This window comes from Neophocaena asiaeorientalis, unplaced genomic scaffold (assembly GCF_003031525.2).
Source record: "Neophocaena asiaeorientalis asiaeorientalis breed wild unplaced genomic scaffold, Neophocaena_asiaeorientalis_V1.1 scaffold135, whole genome shotgun sequence".
NCBI classification, from domain to species: domain Eukaryota; kingdom Metazoa; phylum Chordata; class Mammalia; order Artiodactyla; family Phocoenidae; genus Neophocaena; species Neophocaena asiaeorientalis.
In genome coordinates this window covers 1,064,566-1,079,897 of record NW_020175190.1, presented here as the reverse complement: position 1 = coordinate 1,079,897, position 15,332 = coordinate 1,064,566, and the positions used below count along the sequence as shown (strand labels likewise).

The 15,332-nt window shown below is 36.5% G+C and overlaps 1 protein-coding gene across 1 annotated transcript in view; it reads left to right on the top strand.

Moving 5' to 3' along the window:
* The first annotated feature begins 1,708 nt into the window (after positions 1 to 1,708).
* The window catches only part of CACHD1 (cache domain containing 1), a 125,098-nt gene continuing 111,474 nt past the window's right edge, over positions 1,709 to 15,332 (top strand). Inside the window, exon 1 of the mRNA XM_024764775.1 lies at positions 1,709 to 1,773. The gene's annotated coding sequence lies outside the window, so the exon portion shown is untranslated. The remainder of the gene's footprint in view (positions 1,774 to 15,332) is intronic.

Here is a 15,332-nt window from a genome sequence, read left to right as displayed (position 1 = left end):
ATTACGTTTGGGTGTTAGCTCCTAACAGGAGTGTTTTTCATATGTGTCAAGCTACCAGGTAGCAAATGCTCATGAGACAGTAGGGTTAGTACACCATAACCGGAGTCGCACTGCCTGGGTTCAAATTCCAGCCCTGCCAAGTGACTTTGGGTAAATTACCTAATTTCCCAGCGTCTTTGTTTTTCATCTTTGGAGCTGCAGGAATTTTGTTATTACGTAAGATATGCATATGAGGTACAATGTGAATTGCATTAGGCACTCAATAAAATATGCTTCTGTTTCCTCATATATACTCATATAATGGGGATGATAATAGTGCTTGTCACAAAGGTGTTTTATGAGACTGAAATAGCTACATAGGTGTAACATGCCTAAGAATAGTGTCTGCCCCGCAGTAAACATTTAATAACTAGTCGCCAGTATCATTATCACCATTACTAAAAATCTGTACCTTTCCTATCAGCAAGTCATTTTCAGGAAAGAAAACGACAGTAAGCATCTGTTGACTGAATGAGTGGTGCATTGAAAAGTTATGATAATTTGTAATTAGAATTTTCCAGACTGTAATTCCGTCCCATTCCATCTCCATCCTTCCGAGGTGTGTTTACTTCCCTTCCCCCAGCAACATGCCCCCACCCCACCCCTCCTCCAGCCCCAGCACCTTGATTTTCCTTCATTTGCACAGCACTTGAGGAACTTGGCACTTGTCTTCCTCATCACCACCATGCAGGTGTGTTAGGCTGTCTGGGAAGCTGTCCCAGATGACGACAAACCCTTGTCAGTAGGATACAAAGGAACACGGGAAATTTTGGCTGACATCTCCAGGTCTGACTCCTTACTCAACTGGAGAGTTCCAGAGGTATCTTGAAAGTTTTAGGATAAATGACGAGGCTGCTGTTCCTTTTTTTTCCCCCCAGTCCCTAACAGATCCGTTTCTTGGCTTCTCTTTTTTTTTTTTTCTGGTTTGTTACAGGTTAATCTCTTATGATTGGTCAGTAATGGTGGGGTTTGGTAAAGTCATAAGTCTGCAAGGTGTTGTACATGCAGGCAATGTCTGCAGGACTGGGTACCAGCGAGGCAGAGACCAGCGGGAAGAATGTGTGTGCTTGTGTGCCGCAGTTTGGACTGATGTCTTGGCACGGCCGTCTTGTTTCCTGGCATGTAAGGACTGGATTCTCTCTTAAGGCCACACATGTTTGGCAAACCATATTATTTTACTCTTTCGAGGGGCTGCTTGGGTAATGAAGGTGATAGACAATATTGGGTAGGTACTGGTTGGACAGGGACATGAGGGAATATGGAAAGAATCTTTTTTAAAGAGCTTGATTACATTAGACTGTAGTGTCTGTAAACAATTACAGCATTCAGGGAGTGCAGGATTTAAATGAGAAACACAACTTTGTCGGATTATACCAGTCGGATAAAATGGCATGGGCTCCGGAAATCTATAATTAAATGTATTTCTGAAAATGAAAAATATAGCATAACATCTGGTTTATTTCACTACAGAAGTGGATGGGTATTGCTTACATAAGTGTGATTGACTAGCTGATACTTGGATTTCTCTGTGTAAAATAACTGTTTTAATTAAATTTTTCTGCTTGATTCTATCTGTGCTGTAAACAGCTTATTCACATACACATTCATATAGAAGAAAATGGCTGTCTTGTTTAGAAAATCTGATGTTTGTTCATTTTCTTTTCCTTGCAGCGGATATTCAACTCCTTTGTTTACACTGAGAAAATCTCAAATGGAGAAAGTGAAGTACAGCAGGTAAGACGTGATTTAGCACTTGACCTTCTCTGTCTTTGTCTTGCTTTTGGGTGTGACTTCATTACACTTTCCAATCTCCACGTGAGGCTGTCTGTTGTTTTCTGTGTATGATTTCATATACATCTTAAGCAAAATGGCGACAACCTCCCACTTCATGTTCTTATAAGCAGTTGAAATAATGGCTATATAGATGGCTTTCTGCTGTTCATGTTATACTTTGAAAATATTATTTAGTGCCTTGTTATTGTTTTGGAAATTCCTAAACTATTCAAATTTTAAAATATTAGAAATTATTTCATCTGCTATAGGAAAAAGTGCCCAGGCTTTGGAATCAGACAAACCCCAGGTCAAATTCTGGTTTTCCTACTTACTTCATGACTCCCAGGAAGCAATTTAGCCTTTTGAGCTACAGTTTCTCACTCTTAAATCAGAGGGACATAATATCTGCATGATGGGGTTGTGAGAATTAAATGAAGTAATGTCAAATTAACTGAGAATAAGTGAAATGCTTTAGGTGGAAGCCCTGACACAGAAGCAGCTCAGTGGATGTTGGCTTCTTTTGTTCTTTTATTTTTCTTTCCTCTTCTTGTATTCTTCCATTGCTGCTTTTCTCCCATCTTCTCAATGCACTGTGAGGTCAAAAAGTTCTGAGGCCAGATTCTATTTACTTTATTTATAGCTGGCTTCTAATGGACTGCTTCCTAAATTAAAACATAGTGTTGGTGAACTTGGTCATAAATAATTGATCTGTGCTTGAAAAGAAGGGTGGTAAAGAGGATTCTGGGTTTTAATTTCAGTTAATCCACCAACTTCATTACACCATGTGACCACCAACTAGTAATTTGAAGCTAGGTTGGAGACTTAAGTAAAAAGCAGGACCAAACTAAAAACCAGAGTGTAGCAGAGTGCTTCCACAGAATAAAGAGATAACTATCGGAAGATACATAATAATTTAAACTCTCTGGGGCCTTTATCTTATTCATGGAAAACAGCTTGACTTGATCTGAACTACAGAAGTGCTATGCAAGAGGACAAAGTTTTGCAAGTATCATTAAAGTGAAGTTATTTATAGGATATTTATTTATAATAAATTACTGTAATTTGATCTTGAAGTTCAGTGTCTCTTATTTATAGACATTAAAGATCTTTATTGGTTTCTGCAGGTTAAATTTAGAGGACATAAGCCATTAAGCACGTACCCTTTTTCTTAGCTTTAGATATTTTTAAAAACTAATGACCTGAGTTGTAGTGAATGTGGTTTGCTATATCAAATCTTACCTTCATAATTCCTGTCTTATTTTTATTCCAGCACACTGGAAAGTGCTTTAGGGTCATGAAATTTAAAAGGGTTTTTATAGGGGAAGGTTTCTACACACAGCATGTTCAAGGAAACTTTTTGGGAGACCAAAGGCCATTCGATAACATTTTAAAGAAACTGATCCAGGGATATCAGTTTTACTGCTTTTCTTGAGTAACAGATACAAGTTCTTCCTTCACTGGTTTTTAAACATGAAAGTTGTTTTGTTTTCTTGGAGTGATGTTCTTGCTTTTTTCTTTTTATCTAGCTGTGAACAAATTGGGAAGCCTTCTATAATAATTTTAAAAACTTATTAGCAGCTGATTTAGCACACATAGAACACTGGTGATTTCAGTATATTATCACATTGATTTTTTCCATATAACGCTGAAGGAAAGATACTATCCTTATTACAGATGAGGTAGGTGAAACTCCAAAAGATAGAATAAGTTAGCTATCGTCTCATGACTAATACATAAAAGAGCTAGTTTTCAGAGTAAGTTTACACTAAGTTATATTATCTGTATTTTTATTTTAACAGTTTATTTTTAAAATCTATATTTTCATACAAAACAGTAGTCTCTGCTAAACTGTCTTTGGCTGAATAAGTCAGATGAAGGAGAGTCACCACATCGTCAGTTCTGCCTTCTCTCTTTGATTGTCAAAAAGTTCTCTTTTATATTGACTAGGAATGTACTTTTTAACTTTTCTCTAATTTCTCCAGTCTCTTTAGAAGAACCCTGGACAAAATAGATCTTATGCCTCTTTTGCATCCAGTATTTGGAGATAATTATCATACCATTATCATTTAGCCTAAAATTTAAAATACCCAGATCGTGGATAATTTCTTCTTCTATGACAAGATTTCCAGGCCCTTTCAGTCCTCTGGTCACTCTAACAGCAACAATAATAATAAAAGCTTATATTTACGTTATTTACCGAGTATCTGCTCTCCCTTCAATATTGTGATACGCTTGTGGCTTGAATTGGGCTAGAGTTATTCCCATTCTAAAGTGACAAAACAGAGAGCTCCTCACATCTTCTTGACTTGATTAATAGCTACCCAGGAACTCTGGGCCCTGTGATCCTGGACAGTACCCAGGATGAAATCTTTAGGGAAATGCTTACCTCTTAGGTTTCCGGTTCTATCCCCCATCACAGTCATTCACACTTTCATATATATTATCTCCTTGAAACTTCAGAATAACTCTATAAGGTAGGCGGAGTTACTATTACTAACCAAGTTCAGAAAGGTCAAGGATCCTAGATAATTAGTAGTTGAGCTGACTTTTTAAAAATTGTGAAATATATCAAACATGTAAAGAGTATATAAAACATATATGAGTAGAATAAAGGAATACTATATTAAAATGAACATCTCAACCTACTACCCATATAAAGAAAAAAAGCATTACCGGTGCTTCAGAAAGCCCCCATGTGACCTTCCCAGGTGGTACCTCCCTTCCTCTCCCAGAGATAAGTCTATCCTGATTTTTTTGTTAGCCATTCCTTTGCTTGTGTGTGTCTGTGTGTTTGAGATATATATATATCTCCGCAAATTCATTATTCGACTGTTTTTGTTCTTTATATACATCTTAAGTGTATTATTCATGTATCTTGCTATTTTACTGAGCATTATATTCCTTAAAATCACCTATGTTGATGTCTGTAACTAAGGTGCCTTTATTTCCAATTCTGTGGTATTCCATTAAATGCAGTTTATGTATCCATTTTTCTGTTGGTGATGTTTGGGTTGTTTCTAGTGTCGTAATTTTTGTTGCTGTTGTTCACGTCTCCTGGTGCAGAGTTCAGGTGGAATGATTCTTTGAATTGCAGAAACATTATTATCCCTCACCTCTGCCAATTAAATGCTAGTGTGTGTGTATCTATACATGTTCCAAGTGCCCTAGGTGAGGAGACGGACTGTTTAGCTCAGGTGGAGAATCCCTTCTCTAGAGTAGAATTGCTGGGTACCAGAGTGTTCAATGTGTCTGGATAATGCAAAACTGCTTCCACAGTTGTTGCCATGGGTTACCTTCCTACAGACGGAGTACTGGAAATGTGCTGCTCTGTACCGTCTTCAATACTTGGTGCTACCGAGTTTTAATCTTTTCCCAGTTTGGGGTGTCTGAAATTATATCTAATGGGTTTAATTTGTTTTACTCTGATTACTAATGAGGTTGAAATGACTTTTTACATGTTTATGGTTCATTTTTGTATGTTTGTTGTTTTGTTGTGTCAAATCTCTGCTAATGTCTTTTGTCCATTTTTAAAATTGGGTTGTCTCTTTATTTTAGAAGTTTAAATATTCCACACATGTTCTGTATCAGCTCTGTCCAAAAGAGACTTCTGTGATGATGGAGATGTTTCATATTGGTGCTAATCAAGCAGCCGCTAGCCACATGTGGCTGCTGAGCGCTTGAAATGTAGCTAGAGCTACTGAGTAATTAAATTTTAAATTTCATTTAATTTAATTTTAATAAAGTAGCCCCATATGGCCAATGGTTACCATATTAGATTCCCTTACAGGTTTATGTTTCATAAATATAAATGTTCTCCCAATGTGTGGCTTTTCTTTTCACTTTCTTTATGATATCTTTTAAAGAATTGAAGTTTCAATTTTAATAGTCAGGTTTTTTTAAACCAGTCTTTTCCCTTAAAAGTAGTCATCTCGGACCTCCCTGCTGATCCAGTGGTTAAGACTTCGCCTTCCAACGCAGGGGGTGCGGGTTCAATCCCTGGTCAGGGAGCTAAGATCTCCACATGCCTCACGGCCAAAAAACCAAAACATGAAACAGAAGCAATATTGTGACAAATTCAATAAAGTCTTTAAAAATGGCCCACATCAAAAAAAAAATCTTTTAAAAAAAAAAAAATAGTCATCTCTATGGGACAGGTTTCATAAAGCAAAGAGATTTACTGATGATATTGAAAGATCTTAATGTTTGTTTTAACTGAATTAAACTTTTGCTTTCTTATCTCAAGCTAAATATTTTATAGTATTTTACTAATAAGTTAAACAAAAAAAAACTTTTCCTTTTTGGTCTCTGATTATTGTGTGTTGCTAAATTCTGCCCCAAAGACGTAAAAATGTTCTCCTTTATTGTCTTCTAAAACTTTTGCCTTTCTCATTTAAGACTTTTATCCACCTGGAATTGATTTTAGTGTTGGATGTGAAGTAGGTATTCAATTTCTTTTTCCTCTGCCCCATATGTATTTCTAAGTGTTCTTATACTATCTGTTGAACAATTTGTCTTTTTTTTTAATCTGTTTTCAGTCATTAGTCAAGTTTCCACGTATGTGTGAGTTTGATTTGGTTCCGTTGGTGTATTTATCTCTCACTGTGCCAGTACCACGTATTCAGAAGGGTAACACTGTCCCCTTCATTTCTTTTTCTTTTTTTTCCTTTTAAAATCAGTGGACTTTATTTTTAGAGCAGTTTTAGGTTTACAGAAAAATTGACCAGAAACTACACAGAGTTCCCATATACCTCCTCTGCTTCCTCACAGCTTCCCCTATTGGGAAAAAAATTGCGTTAGTGTGGTACATTTGTTATACTTAATGAACCAATATTTATACATTATTATTAAAACTAAAGTTAATAGCTTACATTAGAGTACACTCCTTGTTCTGTACAGTTCTATGGATTTTGACAAGTGTATAATGTCATGTATCCACTATCATGTTATCAAACAGAACAGTTTCACCTCCTTAAAACCTCCTGTGCTTCATTTGTTTAGTCTTCCTTCCCCTCCTCTCTTTGAGCCCCTGGCAACCACTGATCTTTTTACTGTTTCCATAGTTTTGCCATTTACAGAATTGCATTTAAGTTTTTAATTTCATAAAAACTTTTCATATGCTAAAAATTATAGTTTTGAAGCACAAAATGTAGCCCATTTCTTCCCTGGAATAATACAGTACATAGCATTTTCAGGTTGACTTATTTCCCTTTGCAATATGCATTTACAGTCCCTCCATGTCTTTTCAAGGCTCGCTACCTTATTGCTTTTAATGGCTGAATAATATTCCATTGTATGTATGTAGGTCAGCCTGTTTATTCATTTGTACATTAAGGGACATCTTGGTTGCTTCCGGATTTTAGCAATTAGGAATAATGCTGCTATAAGTTTGTGTGCAGATTTTTGTGCGGACATAAGTTTTCAATCCACTTGAGCAAATACCAAGGAGTGCAATTGCTGGATATTATGGTGAAGTATCAACATAGTGCAAGGAACTGCCAAACTGTCTTAAAAAGTGGCTGTACCATTTTGCGTTCCTACCAGCAGTGAATGAGAGTTACTGTTACTCCACATCCTCTTCAGTGTTTGATGTTGTCAATGTTCTGGATTTTAGCCATTCTAATAGGTGTGTTGTAGTATCTTATTTTTGTTTTAACTTGCAATTCCTTTCTTTTTTTTTTTTTTTAACATCTTTCTTGGAGTATAATTGCTTTACAATGGTGTGTTAGTTTCTGCTGTATGACAAAGTGAATCATCTATACGTATACATATATTCCTATATCCCCTCCCTCTAGCATCTCCCTCCCACCCTCCCTATCCCACCCCTCTAGGTGGTCACAAAGCACCGAGCTGATCTCCCTGTGCTGTGTGGCTGCTTCCCACTAGCTATCTATTTTACGTTTGGTAGTGTATATATGTCCATGCCACTCTCTCTCATTTATTTTTCTTGAGAGCATCTGTGGCTCTTTGCTATTATATAAGAATTTTTTTTAAAAAACTGGTATTTTTCTGTTACTATTGAGTCCTATGTATTTATTTTATATCTAATTATCTTCTTAAGCGATTATATTAGTCCTAATAATTTACCTATAGATTCCTTTGGGTTTTCTATGTAAATAATCATATATGCAAATAAGATAGATTTGATTCTTTCTTTCTAAATCTTATATTTTTTATTTCTTTTCTGTGTCCTGCTACACTGGCCTCCAGAAAAGTATTGTATATGTATGGTAATAGTGGCCACCTATGATATGTATTACTTTTATTGTTTAATTTCAGGTGTATTTTATCATTTCTTCTTTGACCTATTAGTTATTTAAAACTATGTTCTAAAATTTCCAGATATCTGTAGAGTCTTTCTAATTTTCTAGCCGTCCCTTCTGTTTTCCTCATTGTATTGAGAGCATAGCTCTTTGGGTTATAGTTTTATGTAGTACCTCCCATCAGATTTCCCACCTTGGCCAAGTCCTGAGGTTTCTGTCTTATCCATGTTGTGCTGTGCTATCATCAAAGTGGAAACTCAAGGTCTCCAGATTATGCCCAATTCTCAGGGTAGAAAGAAGGGTCTGGCACTGGCTTATTTCCCACATTTCTGGCTCTCACCTTGTTTGGGGACTTAAGTGCCCCTAAAGGTGGTTTCCACTTTCATCCAGGGCACTAACCTCTTAACAATTATAAGGACAATTACAACTGCTTCTAAAGATTCGTTTGATAAGCCAAAAACAGATTAGTTATTCAAAGTAGATTATTGACCTATGTCCTCTTAATTATAGCTCACGATCTTTAGCTGGAAAGGAACCACTTCTTTATGCTTGTTTTTGTATGTTTTGTAGTATCTGGAATACTGACTTGCATTTTCTATCCATCATTTCTCCTCTGGGGTAATGGAAACTAGAGCCCCAAGGGTTCTTGCCCTCCCTCTTTACTATCAAACCTTATTGAGAGTTGGATCTGACTTATGCATATTATGTAATTAGGCAGTAAATCTAAAGTGTTAATATATTTCTGGTTAGGGGAGCAATATAATTAAAACTAATAAAAAACATTTTGTGATTCTTGACTCTTACCACACAACTCTCTATGGTATATAGACTTTTCCTTGCTTTTTCTCATTATTTCTTTTAAATTAACCTTCAGAGTGTGGTTCTAAATTGCCTAACAATGTGTTTTAAATTTTTAATTAGTTCATTATGTAGATTTGCTGCCAAAAATCTATGACAACAGCCTCGGGAAAATAAATATCCCATGCACACATTCTTGAGTGGATCACCTCCCATAGACTCCATTTTTGAATACTTTAAGAAATTAAGTTGTTTGAGCACATAAGGGCATTATGTGAAATTGAACCTGCATCAAGAAAAATAAATTTTTGATTAAGTGCCCTAGAAGATATCAAAATGTGGTCCATAAAACACAAAGCAGTGAAGAAAAAAACAAAAGGAGGAAAAGCTTCTTGGGGCGCTTGATCGAATCACTAAAAAAAATCAAAGCTACTTTGGACATGTTTCAAGAGTTTGCTCTAACTTTTTTTTCAAGTGCTCTAGTAATTATTTATGTTAACAATTTATTCAATGATATGGCAAGCATCATCTTCATAATTGCAGTATTTCATAAAATATTGATTGTTGGCAGTGGCTGATTTTAGAAGACTTCAGAATTCTTTTGAAATGGGCAAATTGGTAGGAGAACTGCATACTCATAGAGGAGAGATGCACCTGACATTGGGCCAAGGCCATTCCTCTAACAGTCTCCCTCTCTCTTCTGCGGTATCAGTTTTCTTTCTTCAGAATCACATCCATTAGCATGTAAACATGCTGTTCTATCTTAAACACACAAGAAAAAAACTCTTCTCTTGACGCCTCCTCCCTTTCCAACTACTGCCCCGTTTCTTTCTCCCCCTTTGAGGCACAGCCCATCACAAGAGGTGTCTATACTCACTAGATCCAGTTCTCCCATTCTCTCTAAAACCTTCTCTGGCCTTACCAGTCCCACAACACCACTCTCTTCAAGGTCACTGGTGACCTTCACTTTGCTAAATCCAGGGTCCTTGTTGTATTTCACTAACATTAGTACTGAACAGTTGATCCCTTCCTTTTTCCTTCATATGTTGATACTTTCCTGACTTGGACCTGCAGGATACCACACTTGCCTCCTTGCTGTTTCTTGGCACGTTCCTGCCTTAGGGCCTTTGCACTGGTTCTGTTCCAACGTGTATCCCCATGAGCCTTCGCTTCCTTCAAGTGTGTCCTCAAGTGTCACCTTCTGAAAGAGGTGACCACCATATTTATAACTACAGCCCACGCTGCTCCCCAAACTCCTGATTTTCTTTTACTCTTTCTTTTTCCTTTTTCACTTATCACTTTTTGGTTTTAGGGTACCGACTTTATAAAACTAGTATGGAAATTCCTCAGGATTATAAGTTTGGTGTTATACCTTCCTTTGATGTTAGGTAGAATTCACCAGAGCACCATCTGGACCTGGAGTTTTCTTTGAGGGCAGGCTTTTGATCATCCAGTTTCTTTAATAGCTATAGGTTTGGGTGTTTACTGGGGTTGGGGTTTTCTTTTTTTTTCTTTTTCCTTTTGTTTTTCTTCAGATTTTGTCTTATTTTGTGTCAATTTTAGTAAGTTGATTTTTTTTCCCAAGAAATTTGTCCGTTTCACCTCAGCTGTCATATTTGTTGGCATAAAAGTATTCATAATATTTTTATTATTCTTTTAATATCTGTAGGCTAGAAGAACAATAGAGAACAATCAATCAAATGAAATACTGGTTCTTTTAAAAAAATCAGTAAAATGGATAAACTAGGTGACAGAGAACGAGAGAATGAATGGGGAAGCAAATTAGTGATAAGCAAGTTTTTTAAAACTTGAACTTAGCTTTTTGGTTGTTTGTTTGTTTTCTATTTCATGGGTTTATGCTTTTTGTTATTTCCTTCCTTATATTTCAGGTTAGTTTTGCTCTTTTTCCTGCTTCTTAAATTGTAACTTTAGTTCATTGATTTTACACCTTTCTTTTTGTCATATAGAAGAATTTACAGCCATAAACTTTCCTCTAAGAACTGCTTTAGTTACACCCCACAAAGTTGAACATCATATATTTTTATTATCTTTCAGTTTTTAAATATTTCCTAATTTCCCCTGTAATTTCTTCTTTGACCCATGCATTACTTTGAAGTATGTTATCCACTTTCAAAACATTTGGGGTCTTCTTAGGTATCTTATTGTTACTGATTTCTAATTTAATTCCATTGTGGTCAGAGAACAGACTCTGTATGATTTTCAATCCTTCTTAATTTATTGAAACATTGGTTTTATGACCCAGTATATAGGATCTATCTTGGGTGAATATACCATGTGAACTTGAAAAGAATGTGAATTCTCTAGTTGTTGGTTGTTACGTTCTTTATATATCCATTAGGTTAAGCTGGTTGATGGTTCAGATCATTTGTTTTATGGCTGATTTTTAATTTGTCTGATTTTATCATTTGTAGAGAGGAGTGTTAATATCCTCAGCTACAATGATGAAATTGTATATTTTTCCCTTTAATTCTGTGCATTGTTACCTTATGTATTCTGAAGCTCCATTATGGGCCACGTACACATTTAAGATCGTTAGTTCTTGACAAGTTCTAAATTGTGACATTTTGAAATATCATTGTTTATCTCTGGTGAAAGTGCTCTTTCCTTAATGTCTATTTTACCTGATATTAACATAGTTACTCCAACCTTTATATGCTTCCTATTTTTGCATGGTGTGTCTTTTCACAAGCATTAACTTTCAGTGTCTCTATTGCTAAAAGTGTGTATCTTGTAGACAGAATATAGTTGAGATTTTCTTTCTTTCTTTTTCTTTCTTTCTTTCTTCTTTTTTAGCTATTCTGATAATTTTTGTCTTTTAATGGGGAGTATTTAGTCAATTAATGTTTAGTTTGATTGTTGGATTTAGCTAAACTATTTTTTTTTCCATTTTCCCCTCCATTTTTTATTTTTTACTTCCCTACCTTATTTTGGATTTTTGAATATTTTTTGACTTTTACTTTTTAGCTACATTTCTTTACATATTTTAAGTGTATGCTATAGAAATTACAATATATATCCTTAATTTATTACAGTCTATTTGGAGTTTAAAAATCTATCACTTCATGTATACTCTAAAACCCTCACAACCTTATAGGTTCATTTTCCCACTACTATCCTTTATGCTAGAGTCATCATATTATCACATCTACAAATATTATAGACTGCACAAGGGAGTGTTATTGCTTTGGCTTTAAACTGTCATAAGAATTTAATAAACAAAGGAAAAGAAAAGAAAAATCTCATCTATTTATCATTTCCGATGCTGTTCATTTTTTCTAAGGATACCAACTGATATTAAGCCTGAAGAGTTCCTATAATATTTACTTATAATACAGATTTCCTGGTGACGAATTGTGTTAGTGTTTCATGATATTTTGTACTCAGAAAATGTCACTATTTTGTCTTTTCTCTTAAAAGATGTTTCTGCTTGAGATTGAATTCTGGATTGACAGTTTTTTAAAATCTTTTAGCACTTTAGCAATGTTCCACTGTGTACTGGTCTCCATAGTCTCTGATGAGAAGTCAACCTAAGTTGTTATTACTCTTTATGCGTTGTCATCCCCCCACCTCCATCCACCCCATGGCTGCTTTTAGGATTTTTCTATATATATCTTTAGTTTTCAGCGATTTGACTATGGCTGCCTAGACATAGCAGTCTTCATATTTATCCTGCTTGGTGTTTGTTGAGCTTTCTGAATCTGTAAGTTATATCTCTCATCAAATTTGGAGACCTTTTTTTTTTTTTTTTTTTGCAGTACAAGGGCCTCTCACCGTTGTGGCTTCTCCCGCTGTGGAGCACAGGCTCCAGACGCGCAGGCTCAGCGGCCATGGCTCACAGGCCTAGCTGCTCCGCGGCATGTGGGATCTTCCCAGACTGAGTCACGAACCGGTGTCCCCTGCATCGGCAGGCAGACTCTCAACCACTGTGCCACCAGGGAAGCCCTGGGGACCTTTTGACCACTGTTTCTTCAAATAGTTTTTCTACTTCATTTTGTGCGCACCTTCTGGGACTCCAATTATACGTGTGCTAAATCTTTTGATATTTTACTATAAGTTCCTGAGATGATACCTCCTTCTATTATTCTTTTAATTTTTCCCTCTCTGACCTTCAGATTAGATAATTTTTCTTGATTTTTAACTTCAGTTCTATTATCCCTGTTCTGCTGTTGACCTCTCCAAATATGCTTAAAATTTTTCAGATGTATTTTTAAGTTCTAGGATTTTCACTTGTTTCTTTTTAATAGATTTTGTTTTTCTCTGCTGAGACTTTTCTCTTTCTCTTTCCACTCATTGCAAGCATATTTTCCTTTGAATCCTTGAGCATAGTTATAATAGCTGTTTTAGAATCCTGATTCTAACATCTACAAACATTTGAAGTTAATCTCTGTGATTGTCTTTTTTTCTTGAGAATTGGCCACACTTTTTTTTTATATGTCAAAAAATTGGGGTTGTGTCCTGAAGATTGGAGAAACTCTGGATTCTGTTATAGTCCTATGAGGAGTGTTGATTTTGTTTGTTTTAGCAGGCAATTAACTTGGACACAAACTGCTTCTCTTTGTCAGCAGCTCAAATCTCAGCTCAGTTGTTTATCCTTAGATGTAGCTTACCCCATACATGTATAGTATAAGAATCTAAGAATTTTTCTGCCCCCAAAGGTATTTCAAAACACTCTAGCATTTATGGGCTTCCCTGGTGGCGCAGTGGTTGAGAGTCCGCCTGCCGATGCAGTTCGTGCCCCGGTCTGGGAAGATCCCACATGCCGCGGAGCGGCTGGGCCCGTGAGCCATGGCCGCTGAGCCTGCGCGTCCGGAGCCTGTGCTCCGCAACGGGTGAGGCCACACAACAGTGAGAGAGGCCCGCGTACCGCAAAAAAAACAAAAAACAAAAAAACATTAAAGAGCTTTTTCTTCAAAGAGATTGTGAATAGAAAACCAGTTTTAGAGATGGCACTTTATGTGTTGAAATGTAAATAATCAGTCCTAACTATCATGATGTTTTAGAATTTTAAATCTGGAAAGGACCTCAGAGACCATGGGTACAAGACCAGAAACGTTAGAAAACTTTTCTCCCCCCCCGCCTTTTTTTTTTGACAGCTCCCTTGTAGCTTGGGATAGAGAACAAGAGCTTCATCTTTTGATTTGAAAAACTTGAGTTCCAGGGAGGACTCTGTCATTTACTCTTTTGTTTGATTTTTGGCATGATATTTAACTTTTCAGTGTCTACGTCAATTTTATCTATAAAATGGGGATAAGAGTCTGTCTTGCAAGGTTGTTTAAAAGATTATATTGTTGGCTCAGAGTGGGCTTTCAGTATTTTGTATTCTGCTTTCTGAATACAAAAGATGATAGTGTATGAATATAAGAGTACACTAGTGAGAAGACTGCTGTTCTTAGTCTGCTATTTAATCCTCTTAGGTAAGGCCCAGAAGGAAAGATCTATACACTTTAGAAGGAGAATTTCCAAGAGAGGATGATAACAGAAAGACCCTGGCAGGGACTTGTGAGGGCTGTAAATAAAAGTCATGGCAGTTGAGAAATGTGAGACTAGACATAGGATTTATGTTGGCTTTGCATTTGTATTAGTTCTGTATCCTTACTACCAGAAACTCTCCACTCTAGAAAATTTTGGTTATGTTGTTGAACTGTCCACTGGACCACAGAAGGAAAAGCACCAGTGGTTAGACAAACAGAGGGGGTGTGGAAGAACTGAGCAATTAGGAATTTTGTCTTTTGAATTCTGGCTCCCTGTGCCTGGTACTAGGTAGGTATTTAGTAAATATTTGCTGAAAAAAATGACTGGAGTTACTCTTGTACCTCAATATTCATATTTCCAGAATCTAGACTTGTTTGGGGGTTGCCCTGCCAAGTGTAATGTAGTGTGGTGGTACCCTGAAGGCTCTCATTTTGTTTACAATTACCTACTGAAATATGTTCAAGGCTCAGACTTGTTCAAACTAGAGGAATCCTGGAAGCAGTACGGATTCCTTTCTTTCTTTGCCCCCAACCTTTCCCCCATCTTTATGCAGGGGATTTGTTTAGGCTGAGTCCTGGTTTAGTTCACCCCCTCACCCAAATCTATTCTTGGCTCTGTGTTTATTGTGAGTATTTATTAAATGTTTGTTGAATGAGTGAACCAAAGGCACTAAATCTCTGGGAAGGCAAAAGAAAAGTTCAGGTGTATTGAAGCCACCCAGATGGGGAATTTATAGTGAATCAACCAAGGACCAGAGCAAACAGATGACTGTTCTTTCAAACCAGAGCCCCAGCCAGTTCAGCTGGTTAGTGTTTAGGTTTCCTTTATTGGAAATCAATCTAGGTCTGTTTCAGTTCTTAGTGTTCTTGGTCTGTCCCCAAAAGAGAAGTTATTTTTTATCTTAGAAATCTTCTTCCTGGGCTACCTATCAAATCATTGGATGCCTTGTTAATAAGATGGAATGGTCAT